Consider the following 14516-nt stretch of genomic DNA (forward strand, 5'->3'; position numbering starts at 1 on the left):
TAATGTATTTAAGAATGATTGCTTTGCCGTGCAGTAATGTTAAGAGTTCCTCTTCTTTCAAGAGTGAACTTAGTTGCAGAATATTTTTGGTTTGGTTCCATAATTCCCTATACAACCTGGATGCCATTAATGCAGGTTGTTGTGTATTCACTGTTGGTTTTTTACATCATTTTTGTAATTGGCAATTCCACACTGTTTCATACACAGTGAAATTGTTACTGCTTTTGAATCTGGTTAGGTAGGAAATATTTTGTACAGAGATTTGTACATGAAATCTATCTGGGTTTTTTTCATTACCTTATGCTTTCTGAAATATGCTTTGTTGTTTTGCAGCATCCTAACATGTTCGTCATGTCTCTCTCAAACTCCACTGACACTATTCCTCCAACCGTCACGAACTGTCCACAGGCTATCATCATTAACCACTGAGACACATCCACTACAAGTCAGGTGGGAACAACCTGGTACTGGTGCCAACAGGGAAAATGCTTCTATACCCAGCACCTCCTGCTTCCAGCACAGAACTTTTTGGGCTCAGTGTACAGCCCATGAGGAAGCTGGAAATGCAGCCTTTCGCCGGCTTAAAGTAATCATCAAAAGTAAGTGCTATTTTAGGACAAATGTGGCTCTGGATACTGCTGCCCCTTTCACAGTTCAGTACCAAACTCAGTATCTGTGTTTGTTTCCATACACAGTTTGATATCAGGTCCATTAAACCAAATAGTATTAATATTTTAGGGTTTAAAATAGTTTTCTGGCTAAAACTTCTGATGCTAGTGAACTAGCTCCTTTGTAGCACTTTCTTAGTTCAGGGAAACACTTACTGGTGAATAATTTGTATAAAAACTGTTGTTTTACCATTTGCTTGAGTCATCATCTGTTGGGGGCTTCAGTGACCTCTAGTTGTCTTCACTGCAGTCTGATCACCATGCTTGATGCTGTGGCATGCTCCTGTAATGTTTGCATTCTCACTAATAAAGCCCTACATTTATGCAGTGAGGATTTCCAATATCTTAAAATGCAACAGTGAAATATGCTGAACAATAATATGACTATGTACTGTCTCAAACGCACGTTTGCTTGGAAAGCTGTTGCTGTTTTTGCAGCCCCTCTGTGGAGCACTCTGCTCACATGGATACTCTCTTTAATGGCTTCATTGCAAAGTCTGGTCACTCGTTCAACAAACGTTAAGTTTGAAGTAGTTTTAAGCTGTGTAACCAGGCTCGGACTTTGTGCCACGGTGACTGAGGTATGCCTAGAAAGGTCATTTTGCTTGCCTTCAGGAGGAGAGAGCCAAGGGGGTGGTAGATTTGGTAAAGAGCATTTGTGAATCTTATTACTTCCACTTGAAAGTATATCATCTCCAGTAACACAGAAGTTTTTAATCTAGTTTGAGTGTTCCCATCAAGGTTTGATAGCTTTTAAGCATTAGATTGTCAATCCTGGTTTTGTAGCTAGGCACTCTAATATGCAGAAACAGAATGCTTTCTAGGCAGCACTACTTTTGAGAAAGTTTTCAAGGTTATTGCCCTAAATTCAATAAGCATTTTAAAAATGCAACCAAATGTTCTGAATTAAGGTCATAACATTGAAAAAATAGTTACTGTAAAAGTGGGAAAAAAAGAAAGCTGCTTTCTCTGGCTTGGTTTCTTAGAGAAGACAAAGCATGACTACAAAGGTCCATTGACATGATGGCAGAACATGAAAGAAGTTTATTGAGGATGGGAACTACTTCCAATAAAACATCAGGAATAGCTTTTCTAGAACTTCCAAAAAGCTTTTTGATATGTTTGGAGTTTGCATGTTCTCTTTGATTGCAGGTATATTAAAAAGTCCTACAAATATATTTAGCACTACTTAGCCTTATATTCTATAGATATCATAATTTAACCTGCTTTTTAAATTCTGTGGGAACAGTCTTACTTCATTGTGAGTTTCAGATAGAAGCTGTGCTTTATTGGACTTTCTTACATGTACATGTATTTTAAAAACGTTTTATGAAAATACAATTTATTACCTGCCAAACCAGAACAGGACTTCACTTCTGGGAGGAAAGTAAAAACCAAGGTTCAAGTTGAAGGTAGTGTTAATATCTTTGACAGTGGTTTGCTGTTAATGGTTTTACTTCTTTGAATGTAGAAATCTGAATGCTACAATAAATTCATAATGGTTTCAGTTGGTTTGTACATATTGTTTAGGGGTAAAGTAAAAACATAGGTTGTCTTAGCCAGAATAATACTGCACTAATTGGTGACTGGGTTATTCAAGCTCTCACTTATTTATTCTAGAAAATTAGTTTGGCTGGTTATCAGGAAGTGATTTCAGTAAAGCAGCACAGTAATTCAATTATCAAACACTTTTTTTCTAACTCTCCCCAAAAAATGAATATGAACTCAGAGTAAGAAAAACATTTATTTGTAGCTTCTTGTCTTCGATAACTCATTATGTTACATGCAGCACGATTCACCCTAGAAGGTTTATCTGTCATGGGGGAGGCAGGGGGAAGAATGAAAAATTCTAAGAGCACCTAAAATATATCATTCTGTTGTAGGCAGCGATACTGTATCCAGGCAAAGTAGCTCAGTTGTCTGGAGGAAATTCCACCAGCCCCTGGGCTTTGTACTATTTGTTCCTGATTATCTTGAAACAAGAAATCAGAAAATCTCTAGTTTGGGGACTGTATTACCCTCAGGACTGCTGTTGCTTTTTGTCAAATACTGAATTTGTATTGCTGAAATTGCAATGTGTCCTCAAGTTTTGTTGTTAATATATTTTAAGGCACTGAAATAATGACAAAAATTGGAGAACATTCAGAGCAATTCACAGCCACTGTTCAAAGTTTACTCTCTTGGTGTCAGTGAGAAGGAAAACAGCCATATAAAAGTAAATCCACAAAAATACTGTCGGGCAGCAGCAGTGTCTTTCTTAAGAAGGAAATCTAGCTTTGGAGAAAGCTTCTGATGCCTATGGGTAATTTTTTTTTTATTTTTGACAGCTTTTACTTTCTTTACTTCACACATAAATTCACAAAAAACAATTATCCATATTATGGGCTGAAAAAAAAAACCCAGTGTCAAATTCGTCTGTATTTTTATTTTGGTAGACAAGTCATCTTCCCTCCACTTTCAGTATTATGCACGGCTTCAACATACAACTACCTAACCTCTATGAATAATGCAGTAGATAAGCTCATCATATATCGTCAAAGTTGGAAAGAACTCTTCATTTTTTCAAACATCAATTTAAAGTATCGGGACCATGGGGGGGGGGGGGGGGGGGCGGGGTTGTGACTAAGAATCCATAGTGTCTCAAACATGCTTTTCATGTGTGGTCAGTAATGTGCCAGCAAGACTTACTACCTGAAGAATGGTTACTTAACATGAAGAAAGCTGTGAGCCAGTCCTAGCGCTCCTGTGCCTACAGTGGGATATTTGTCATTCTAGGGAGAAATACAGGGAAAGAATAATACAACTTTTTTTGTTTTAGGAGAGACCAAAAACATCCAAAGGACCATGCTGTATGAACAGATTAAAAAAAAAAAAAAGTAAATAGGAAAGGGGATATTTTCACTTCTTTAAAAAAATACAATTTGCAAGATAGCTATGTCAGATATTTTTTCCAACAGTTGGCATTTTTCAGTACTAATTTAAAGAAAAAGGCAGAATACAAGCTTGTGGCCTTTTGAACTCCCCATTGCAGCAGGCAATCTGACAACTGACATCTCAGTGCTTCAGATATGTTGCTGAACACAAGACAAATGTAATAGTATAGGGATTTAGTTAGAAACCTAAAAAAGGAAACAGGAGATCATCATAGAGGCTCAGAACAGTATTGGAAAGAAATGGGAATGTCAGCCTATAGCTAAAGGATAAAGTAATTTATGATACGGATGTAACACTCTTGGGAAAGAGGTGAATGCACAAAAGTTTATAAGTCGGTCAAAGTAAGCATCCTGCCTGCTCCAGCTGACGGAGTGTATTGATTCCTTTGGAAGGGTGCCTTGAAGGAGATGTTTTTGCCTAACCTAGCTGCATGAATCAGCAATCTGATACTGCTGCTTTGCAATGGGGTGAGAGCTGGACTGAGGTCTTAGTGACTAGCCTGAGTAGTTATGTTACTGGGACAACAAAGAGTAAACTTCAGCTGTTTGGAGACTCTTCCAAAAATACTGGCACAGTCCTGCTATAAGCAAAACTGGACTTTTGCAGCTTATGCATCACAGACCTCAACAAATCTTAGTGCTATTGTGATCAGATAAAGAAAATACTTGTATTCTAATTGGGTTGGGCTGGGGAAAAAAGTCTGATATCCTGGAAAGGGCCGCCTTGTTTGAAACTGCCTGAAAGGAAGAAAGTTCTGTTGAAAAAATTATCCCAGCAAATTCTTCTCTTTTCCAAGAGTAGACAGATGAGTGTTTTAGATACAAAAGCGTAATTTGTAAATTGGATATAATCCTGAAATGATTTAAGGATTTGAGTGTATTTGCTAAAAGGACAAAGCCCAAAGCATCTGTTTGCTTTGAGTAACATCAGAAAACATGAAACAAACCCACAGTTGTTTCGCTTAAATATGAATGCTACATTCAAGATTTTTAATAAAATCTCAAACTATTGCACAAAGTGAGAGGTTCCAAAATGTTATTAAAGATGTAAAGACACTTTGCTGTTATCTCTTGAAGGGTGTTACATGCATATCATTATATATTAACTGTTATGAGATTAAGAGTACTATCTAAAGTGGGGAGGTGTTTGTTGAAAGCTGTTGAGGAGGTACGTATCTTCCTTAGTACCACAAATTAGATATGTTTAAGTAGCCTGCTTAATTGCAAGTCTGTGTACTTTAATGGGACAGGATACCCACTAGAAGGGGTTAACTGACACATTAGATCTGCCTTGTTATATCCAGTGTGTAAACGGAATATTATGAAGTACTGATAACATGTTTTCACTGCTGAGAAGCCAGTATTGTGGGAGGAAAGTCAACTTTGTGAGGGCAGCTGGGGCTGGAGATGCGGGCAGTAACATAAACTATGGAGGCATAATTCTTTAGAGTTCATTCAACACTGCTGATACAGAATCGTCATAAAGCTTAAATAGTGTGTTTGAAGGGAGCTGAGAAAAAAAAAATCTATCCAGAACTCTTAAAAGATGGCTCTAGAACCTGAAGAAAACAGCTGGTAGGAAAGGAGGAATTTGCATTTAGAGCAGATCTGAATGGTAGATAGGACTGTGTTATTTATAAGATAGACCTACACTGCAATCAGGGATTTAAAAACAGGGATCTGCACTAGCAACTAAAGCATCTGTAATGAGAATAGCTTTAATCTACTGAGTTTGAAATTATACGTTGACAAAAGGAAAATGTCAGGGGAAAATAAACCCAAGGTATATTGGATACGATGACAAAGCACCAAATAGAAAGGAATATGGAAAATTTTAGCATTTCAGAATTTTGCTTTTTGTGTCCTGTATTTTTGATGAGTATAATGTATTCTGATTTGGTTTTCAATATTTTATCATAGCCTTTTAAACATAATGACCTTCTCTCCCAGCAAAATAATTTTTACTGAATAATTTCAACTTGTTCTAAAAGTAAACAATTCTTTCCTTCACTATTTCCTCAATATTCAAAAGCTGTCATGCAGTAAAAATTTCTTTTTAAAAAACCCTAAACATTAATTTCTTAGAGGGGAGTTTAGTTACTGTCTTTCTTCTAGAGTGATGGAAATTGAGTTTAACCTGTAACCTTTGTTTTACTGTCATTTGATTTAGAACTTGAGCTTTCATGACACAACAAACCATGTCTGTTGGAGATTGAAGCAACAAAATGAATGAATAGTAGCAATTCTGCACCCTGTTCCATATGAAGGGCACAGATTTCCACCAAAGAGTGCAGGTCTGGCATGTTTAGGTCAGACTTGTTATGACATATTTCTCTCATTTGGACGTAGCCTGGAAAATGACAAAGCATCATATACCAGAAGCTTGCACAGGTAGGTAAGGCAGTCTTGAAAATTTCAAGAGATTTGGTTGCTTAGAGCTTTTTGCTGATTGAAAGCTTGTTGATTAATGCATTCACTTGCTGTTATAGAAAATCACATTGAAGGAGTATGACCTACATTGAGAAAAGAATGGGTTTGTTTCTTTGTCTCCAAGTAGGCTGCCTCTTGGGTGAAAATTCTGATGTCAGATACACTGAAGTATATTGAGTTCAGAAGAGTTACACAGGAATGAAGCCAAAGTTGCTGGGGAATTGGCTTGAGTATATAGCCTTCCTTAATGCTCTTGCAAACACTGGTTGCAATTGATGTGCTTTGGTGCATTTGTAAAATACACATACACCCACACACAGATTTTTAGTGACACGGTTCTTGAAGGCTTGAATATAAGCTTTCTGTAACTTTTTTTTTCATTCTGTCTTTCAGCAAACCCAGATATCTTCACTTTTTTTGTCTAGAACAATAAGCTAGTACAGTACATTTTTACGATTATGACAATTTGCTGAATGGTGTGCCATACCAGATATGGAGTCATGTGGCAACTGTACAAGAACAATAATTTTTAGCACAAAATTATTAAACAAAGACTCTTCAAGGACCTAATATAGGGGATGTTGATTTATAGATCAAAATATGCCCTGGAGTCTTGGAGAGCCTTATGTTTTGTTTCCTGTTAGCTACTGATGGGACAACTGTGCTTGGAAATTTGCCAGAGCAGATACTCCAGAAAAATTATTTATGGTGAAAATGTTTTGTTCCAACATGAATAAAGCAAATTTAGAAGAAAAACACACAACCCTCTTTCATCCTGGAGGAACAGTGTCCACAAGGGTAGTTCTGGAACAGCTATTGCAGTAAACTGCCAGTGTCTGAAACACTTGATGGGTACTGTAGTGGCTTATTGAAAAAAAAAACAAACAAAAACCCGAAAAACTTTTAGAAAAAATATATTAGATGATGTTGAAATGAACAGTTTGGCTGTTAGAACAGAGCCAAGACAGACTCAAAGGAGGCAAGAAAACTAAAAAGACTAAATAATTAAACAAAAGAGGACCAGAATATGTTTGGCCCTGTTCAAATTCATGTGAGAGGTGGAAGTCTCAAGGAGCTCTTCTCTTGCAGATGTTCCCATATGGCTCACAGGAAAGAAGAGGAGAATAATCCAGCACCAGACAGTGCCAGCTACATCGGATACCTGACCCAGTTTGCTGTCAAGGTGGCTGGGTGGTCACATACGTTCTTGTCACTAGTATTTACCTCTGAGAGTTCAGGACCTGCCTACGGCTTTCTGGAGCTCTGGCAGGGCAGGTGCATCTCTGTTGCAGTCCCATTGGAGGCTTCAGTAGGTCTGAGGCTTGCATCTTCTGGTCATTGCAGTCTTAAGAGGCAGTTAAACTAATCTGTAGATGAATTGACTTTGAATTGCAAAGCAAAGTGGAATAATTTTAGTGACACATAGTTGGAGGGAATATAATATTGTAATTCCCTATCACATGGCTATGCTAAGTGTTTACAGATGATGAAGAAAGCTAGCAAAAATAAAATGACAAGTTCAAAGCAAGTGGGGAGAAGCAAGATCTTTTTTTGCTAAATTGTACTTTCTGTCATCACTGAAATGAGAACATGCTGCTCACACAGTCTTATTAATGAGGGGATCTCATGTTCTGTTTTTAAGCAGCTATTTATACTGAAAGGCAATACTATACATCAGAAGTCTGTCTGGCCGTTCTCTGCATTCAGAAGAACATACTGAATCATGTTTCATGTATCTTTAGTATGTCCCTTGAGCTGCATTGTTTGAAAAATAGAGTATGAAGATGATGATACAGTAATATCTGCCAGGATCATCCTTTAAATTTAAACATCACTCTTATGCAATGAAGCATAGTCTTGGACCTGTAATTATCAAGCAGCAGTACATTATCTGGACTGTTCAAAGACACACTGCATCCAGAAAAGGAGATTCCCTACAGCATCCTGAAGAAGTTTGCAGTGAGGCAGCAGTGATAAAAGCCCTCTAATTTTAGCAATAGTGGAACCCATTTTTGCCAGGTACTCCTCTGTTCTTTCCAGTTGCACCCTGAAGCCAGATGTACATACAGTGATTTTAATACATCACATCTTTCAGTTCATTGTGGGCCTGGAAACATAATACAATAGGCCTGCGAAAGGTAATAATTTGGGTGTTAAGAGTTTTCTGAAAGCACTGTTAATTTGATTTTCCATTGTGTATTTTAATGTAATTCAGAACATATTTTCTCCTTTCGTGGTAACTCATTCTCCAGCGAACATCAATTATTTGTGACTCAAAGAAAACCATGATTCTTTAAGCATATTTTGCTAAACACACAGTCTGTCCTTCGGTATGTACAGACAACTATCACGTACTTGACTAGAGGACACACCCCTATTGTCAGATTTTAAATCTGATGTTTTTCCTGCATGTAGGTCATAAACTTTCAGGGGCTACTGCAAATAAATGCTTTGAAAGAAAGGTGTAGGGCTTCAAAGAAAGAGTGCAGAACCCGTAGGAAAGTTAGGATGAACACAGAGGCTATGGGGTCAGCTGGTCAAATGCAGTCGAGCGCATTAGTTGAAATCTATGGTCTTACAGTGGTTGTTAAGAAGTTGATGAATGGAACACACTAAAAAGATGTTCCATGGGTAGACTGCATAGGTGCTGCTGAGTTCTAAATGTGACTGCAATACTAATTCAAGGGGTAGGTGGAAGCAAGCATGACAAACTTGATTTTTTTTTTTTAATGATGCATATCCACATGTATTTAATCCAATCTCATGTTAGTTCTGTACCATTTAGTTAGTTACAGTTCAAAGTGAACCATCGCTAGACTAGTCATTCTCATTATATTTATATATTGTTTTCAGCTGCAACCAAAAAAAAGAAAGTATTTTCAATGTTTAAAAAGATCATGCTCACTTCTAGACAGTTAAGTTGGTCTAGACATATTATTTAAACTGCTTTACTTAAGTCTATGGGAACTTTCTTATCTAGTCTAGAAACAGGAGATAGTATTTGAACTCTACAGTAAATACCTTCAACAGTAAATATTGCTTTACCAGAAACAGGAATGATTTCTTTATCTTGGCACCCATTGTAGGGAACTGGGCTGGATGGCTGAGGAGTTCACCATGTAGAATTGCTGAGCTAAAGCCAGATGATATTATGTTGTGAATAAAAGAGGGGCCCAGGGAAGTTAAGAAAGGAAAAGGAGAAACAGAAGAATGTGTAAAGTTGCTACCCTACAATTTCTCTCAAGCAGCAGTGGGCTGTGCCCACTGATGCTAATGGAACAAGGCTTGGGCTTGCTTTTACCCTTTCCTCTCATCAGCTTGTGTGTGCCTGCAAAGCAAGTGGGGAATGTCTGTAAATAGAGGGATGTGGAATTGTTCTTAGAATAAAGTACAGTTCTTTTGCAATGATAGAAAAGAGACTCTGTTTGGAGTTCTTAAAGCACTGACAGTCCATGTCTCTACAAGTTTTGTGGGGTTTGGGTTGGTGTGTGGTTTTCTTGGTAGCGCCACTCTACAGGCTTCACACGCTAATATCGTCTTTGTCTATTTGCAGTATTGCCACTGGCTTGCAGTGTTTGTATGGTCTACGCACGTTTAGAAATGCTATGCTTTATTGTTTTATGCTTCTGCTGGATGAATTCTTAGATTTGTCTAAAGCTGCTGCTGCTGCGTGTGGAAACTGATGGGGATTCCTTCTCCTTTCAGTTGTTTCAACAGCATTACAAAGGCATAAACAAGGAGTGATTGAGGAGAAGGCCAGAGATTCCATAGCACAGCGAGGAGAGTACAGCCAGAAAACCAGCTCAGTGCATTCTTCCTTGCAGGAAGGCACAATGCCAGTTATTCCCCAGTGCCAGAACAACTTTACCGAGGAAATGGGTGTGAGTTAAAGACTCTTTGAGGCTTTGCTTCCTTCATTCCTGTGCCAAGTGTACCTCAATTGAAAGGGAACGCCAGTGAGTGCTAGTGACTGGCCTGTTGCGCTCCTCCTGTGGTCCCAACACAGCTAGCAGGGTTGGGAAAAAGGTGCTAGTCTGGAGCAGTATTGCCTCCTGTTCCCAAGAGCTCTGGAGATAGCTGGTGGAAGGGAAAGTATCTTGCAGGGATATGGAGAGCACTGGGTGGTTGGTCTTTGGTGAATACTGAGAAATGAGGGGAGGTTTTTATTTGGAAGAATTACAAAACCAATCATGCCAGTGCTAGTGAAGTGCTGAGGTCTGAGGTGGTGGGAAAAGAGTGTAAGGTGTAAAACTCAGAATATTTTGATAGAACTTACATAGAAAATGCATTTTACCACTTCAATAAGTGCTCTTATTTCTAAAAAAATGCCACATTACTTTTTAAAAAATCTTTTTTCCATTGTCTGCAGCATAAACACCGATCCAGAATACTGGTGCTAACTTGTTTCCATTTTTACTTTCAATATTTTTCTTACTTCTGTGAAAGCGCTTCCTGATTCAACTTTCTTTGTTAACAATTTCTTATATTTCCATTACAGATCATTCTAATCAGCTTTTTAATTATGACTATAGCAGGCTATTTACAGCACTCCTGACTGTTATAAACAAGTCCCTGTGGGGGAAAAATAGGAAAAAAGATGTGATTAGCTTTAAATGAAAATGAAAACCTGTCAGAAAGAAAGCACCTCTTAGCAAATACAGACCTGGACTGGAAAGGACTCTTTGGGCCAGGGCTCAAATCTGAATTATCTGAAATTGAATTAGTTTTACCACAGGTATTTGCTACAGAGGTTTTGAAGGAATTTATATTCTAAGTTTTTTTAATTCTTGGAGTTAGTCCATTGCATCATCGGGACAAAGTGTATCACAAATATGGTAAACTAAGATGCTTTTTGTAAGAGAGTTGTGAAGATTAAAACCAAGGCAGTATCGCTGCGCTGCATTACAAACCACAGAACAGTAATGCAATTTTATTGTGATTTTTCAAGTAATCTAAAATCTCTTGCTGTGAATTTTGTTTTTGTTGCAGATTCTGAAGTACCCATGGGGGTTATCTGCCCACAGAATATTGAAAGAGACCTTTGAACAAGGAAACTCCTACTGTAACCATCTGCCCAAAGTGTGCCAGAAGGAGTGCTTGAAGACAGCTCCTGGAGTCTATTGGGAATCACAAGATGGGAGTCTCTTGTGAGTAACTGAAACAAACTGGGCTATGGACATTATTCTGTGGAATATATGGCCACAGATCCTTCCGGGAAACCCAGCCAAATGCGCTTTTGAGCACTCTGTTAAATGCACGTATTTGGCTCATATTCAAGGTTAGCCAAGTAAAATGTGATTGAGTATTTGTGTTCCTAGCTCTCCGCTGATGTTTAAGGTCTTACATCCAGTGGAATTTAGGGGACAAAGTCATTAGTGTTTGTGTAAGTCTACGAGTATGTGGTATGAAAGGTAAGAATACTCTGATTTTAAACCTTTCTGTAACACACAGGCACAAAATAGCTAATTCCACTTTTTTTTTTTTTTTACTTTAAATCCAATATACTCAGCACTGGTTTTATCAGTTTATCAAATCTAAAATAACAAAACTCTTTGATGGGTATTTCTGATCAATGCAATACACTTTTTGTAACATCAAAAGACTGTTGTTCCCTACTGATCAACAATTTTTCTTATATATTTATATGTGAAGCTATTGCATGTACAGTGGACACTCACAACATGGAGCAACAATCTGTGACTGCCTTTCAGAAGGAACAGACCTGATGATCATGGACTTTATTGCACTGTGTCAAAGCCACCACCAGCTTAACAGCGATCCCTATCCAATGCACAGAGGACCTTCAGAAGCACTTTCTCTGCTACAGGCACACAGTTGTCAGGTTTCATTTGCAAATATCAAGGTAAGAAACTAAACAAATACGTACTGGTATGCAAGCTTATTTTCTACTGTCATGATCTGTGCTGTTCTTAAGTATATATTTGCTGTAGAACTTCAGGATTCATTCCTAAATTCTGCCTCAAACTGGTCATAGGCCCACTGGCAACTTCGAACCATTTTTCTCTGCATAAAAGACTATGCTCTTCTAGGTCAGAGAGAAGGGAACGTTGTTACCTTCCACTAAGAAGCAGGCAGTTTGCACTCCTGGTCAACTCTAGCTCCTGCAGAGTGAAAAACTCTGTGTAGATTGCTTGCATCCCACGTGACTGTATTTGCCATTAGGACTTGCTTTAAGCAGACAGCACCAGGGAACCCAGCATCCCTTGTTCACCTCTTTTTTTCTTTTGTGGCATTTCTTGGTTATGCAACCTGAATTTCCAGAAAAGCTTGATTGTCTTAGATCAGGAATTAACAATAATGTGTAAGCACTTTTTCAGACAACCTGGTTTACAGGCTTTGACTTTTCTTGTACTTATAGTCTATTAAATTCACATAAAGCAATGTATGAAGCTTTATGCGAGTTAGCACTGATCAGAAGATTTTTTCCTTTGTAACGGTTTTTATTTAGTAAGTGGTGAGTTTTGTTGAGAGGAAGAAAACTTTGAAATAATCATTAGGAGTTGTAGTTGCAAAATAGTATACGTTTTTTAATTTTAGGTAGTGATAAAGCTGAGTTTAATTTCTAAAATAATCCTGTATGTCTTTTGTCTCAAATGAAGCACAAACTCCATGTGGATGAATATAAATTCTTCATTTAGGCAGTGTGTTTTAAAAGTTATTAAAAATATACAGCTGCGGAGTGATAGATAATAATTCTAATTATAAACAGGGGGCTGTCAGCTCTGAACTTCTAGTCAGGCTCTTGTTACAGTTTAAAGACAGGCTCCTGAAAAAGAGAATGGTTGCACTGTGTAAGGATGGAGTGACAGGGGAAAATCTTTTGCTTTGTTCATTGATTATTATTTATAGAAGTAGCATATGTAAAAAATAGACCTTACTCAGGCTTTTCTGTGAGATTTGGAAAAGGTTAACTGTTTATTTTTCTAAGGTTTTTGTGTCCAGACCTGTGTGTGCTTGTGAGTTAAGTGTATTTTGTGTGTTATTGCTATTTTAACATAAGTGAGAATTATCCTGCTGCTCCTAAAGGGTTCCCGAACTCTCTATTCATTGCGTCTGGGCTGGTGTAATAGCTGGCATTGCAGCTCTGCATAACCTTCATAGCAGCCACATGCCTGTGGACTGTGGAATGCGTGTGTCGGCACATCCACCTGCTTGCCCCGTCCCCCACTCGCCTATTCTCATTTCACGTATGGGTATGAACACAAATTGTTGCACCAAACAAAATGTGACATGATGCAGAGTTTTGCACTTACTTTCAGCTTGTCCTTCCTCAAAAAGTTAGCAATGACTCTCCGTGAACAAAGAGCCCACACTGTAGTCAACACTAGCTACAAAAAAGCTTACTCTTGTTTGCTGGGGGTTTAATTTTAATTCTGTTACTTTAATTCTGTTAATTTATCTTCAGTGTGCAATAGTTAACAACGGGAATTGTTTGCTTTCGTGCACAAATATTTGGCCCAGTAGTTCAAAGTGAATTTTTTTTAGAATCAGTTAACTATAAAAAGCTAAAACTTCAGTGGTGACTGCCACGACAAGACCCTGCAAGAATACTAGTAGAGCACTTGGAGTATTTTCAAAGGATGTAATCTTCATATCTTGCAGAGAGTGGAATGGTATACTGTGGCAATGGGGGAGATGAAATTGGTTAGGGGTTTTGGGTTGTTTTTTTTCCCTTTATTTTCTAGTGTATTTGTTGGTGTTACTAATTATTACAAGGCTACTTTTGTTGAAAGAATATTTCCTCTTTTAAAATTATGTATAAATTGTAAGAATTACTGTTTACTCATCTATAGAGGTTAAGGTGCTACGTTTTGTTTTTCTTTCAGGAACAAAATACAGTGTTTACATCCTTTTAGGCACATATACTCCAATTGCAAATGCTAGTGTAGGTATCATTTATGTTACTTTTCTGCCGCTGGGCATAAGAACAAAATGTTATTGGCGGATTGGCTTTACTTCTTTTTCTCTGTAGTTACTTATATAAAGGTATAAAATAATTGTTAAATTTAACAGTTTGAACTCTGGATATGCAGCTACAGACAGTCTGTACCACCGATAAGCAGTAAGTGTTATTAGTAGATATTGGTAGAAAATAGTAACCCATACACTTAGCTGGAATACTAGACATAGATTAGTATTAGTAAAGTCTGTAACAATTGCCGTTGACTGACATTCAGGACAAGGGACTAGAGATTAACAAAATTGCAGGCTCCTGCTCAAAAGTCAGGAATGGGAGCTGGGAGATTGTGCATTTTTGATTGGACATTAGCATACTTTAAATATGTGTGTCATACACACAGTAGTATTAGGACCCAGTATTAAGATCCCTGTGTGTTCAAATCCTGCTTTACTTAATTAGGCAGTCTTATTTTCGTTTTTTCTTGAGTACATGTCTTTAGCTCAGGTTGCTTATATACATTAGCTGAAATGAGATGTCAGAGTGAAATTGTTTTAAAGGCCTGGG

The sequence above is a fragment of the Falco punctatus genome (genome assembly GCF_963210335.1).
Source record: "Falco punctatus genome assembly, chromosome: 8".
Taxonomy (NCBI): Eukaryota; Metazoa; Chordata; class Aves; order Falconiformes; family Falconidae; genus Falco; species Falco punctatus.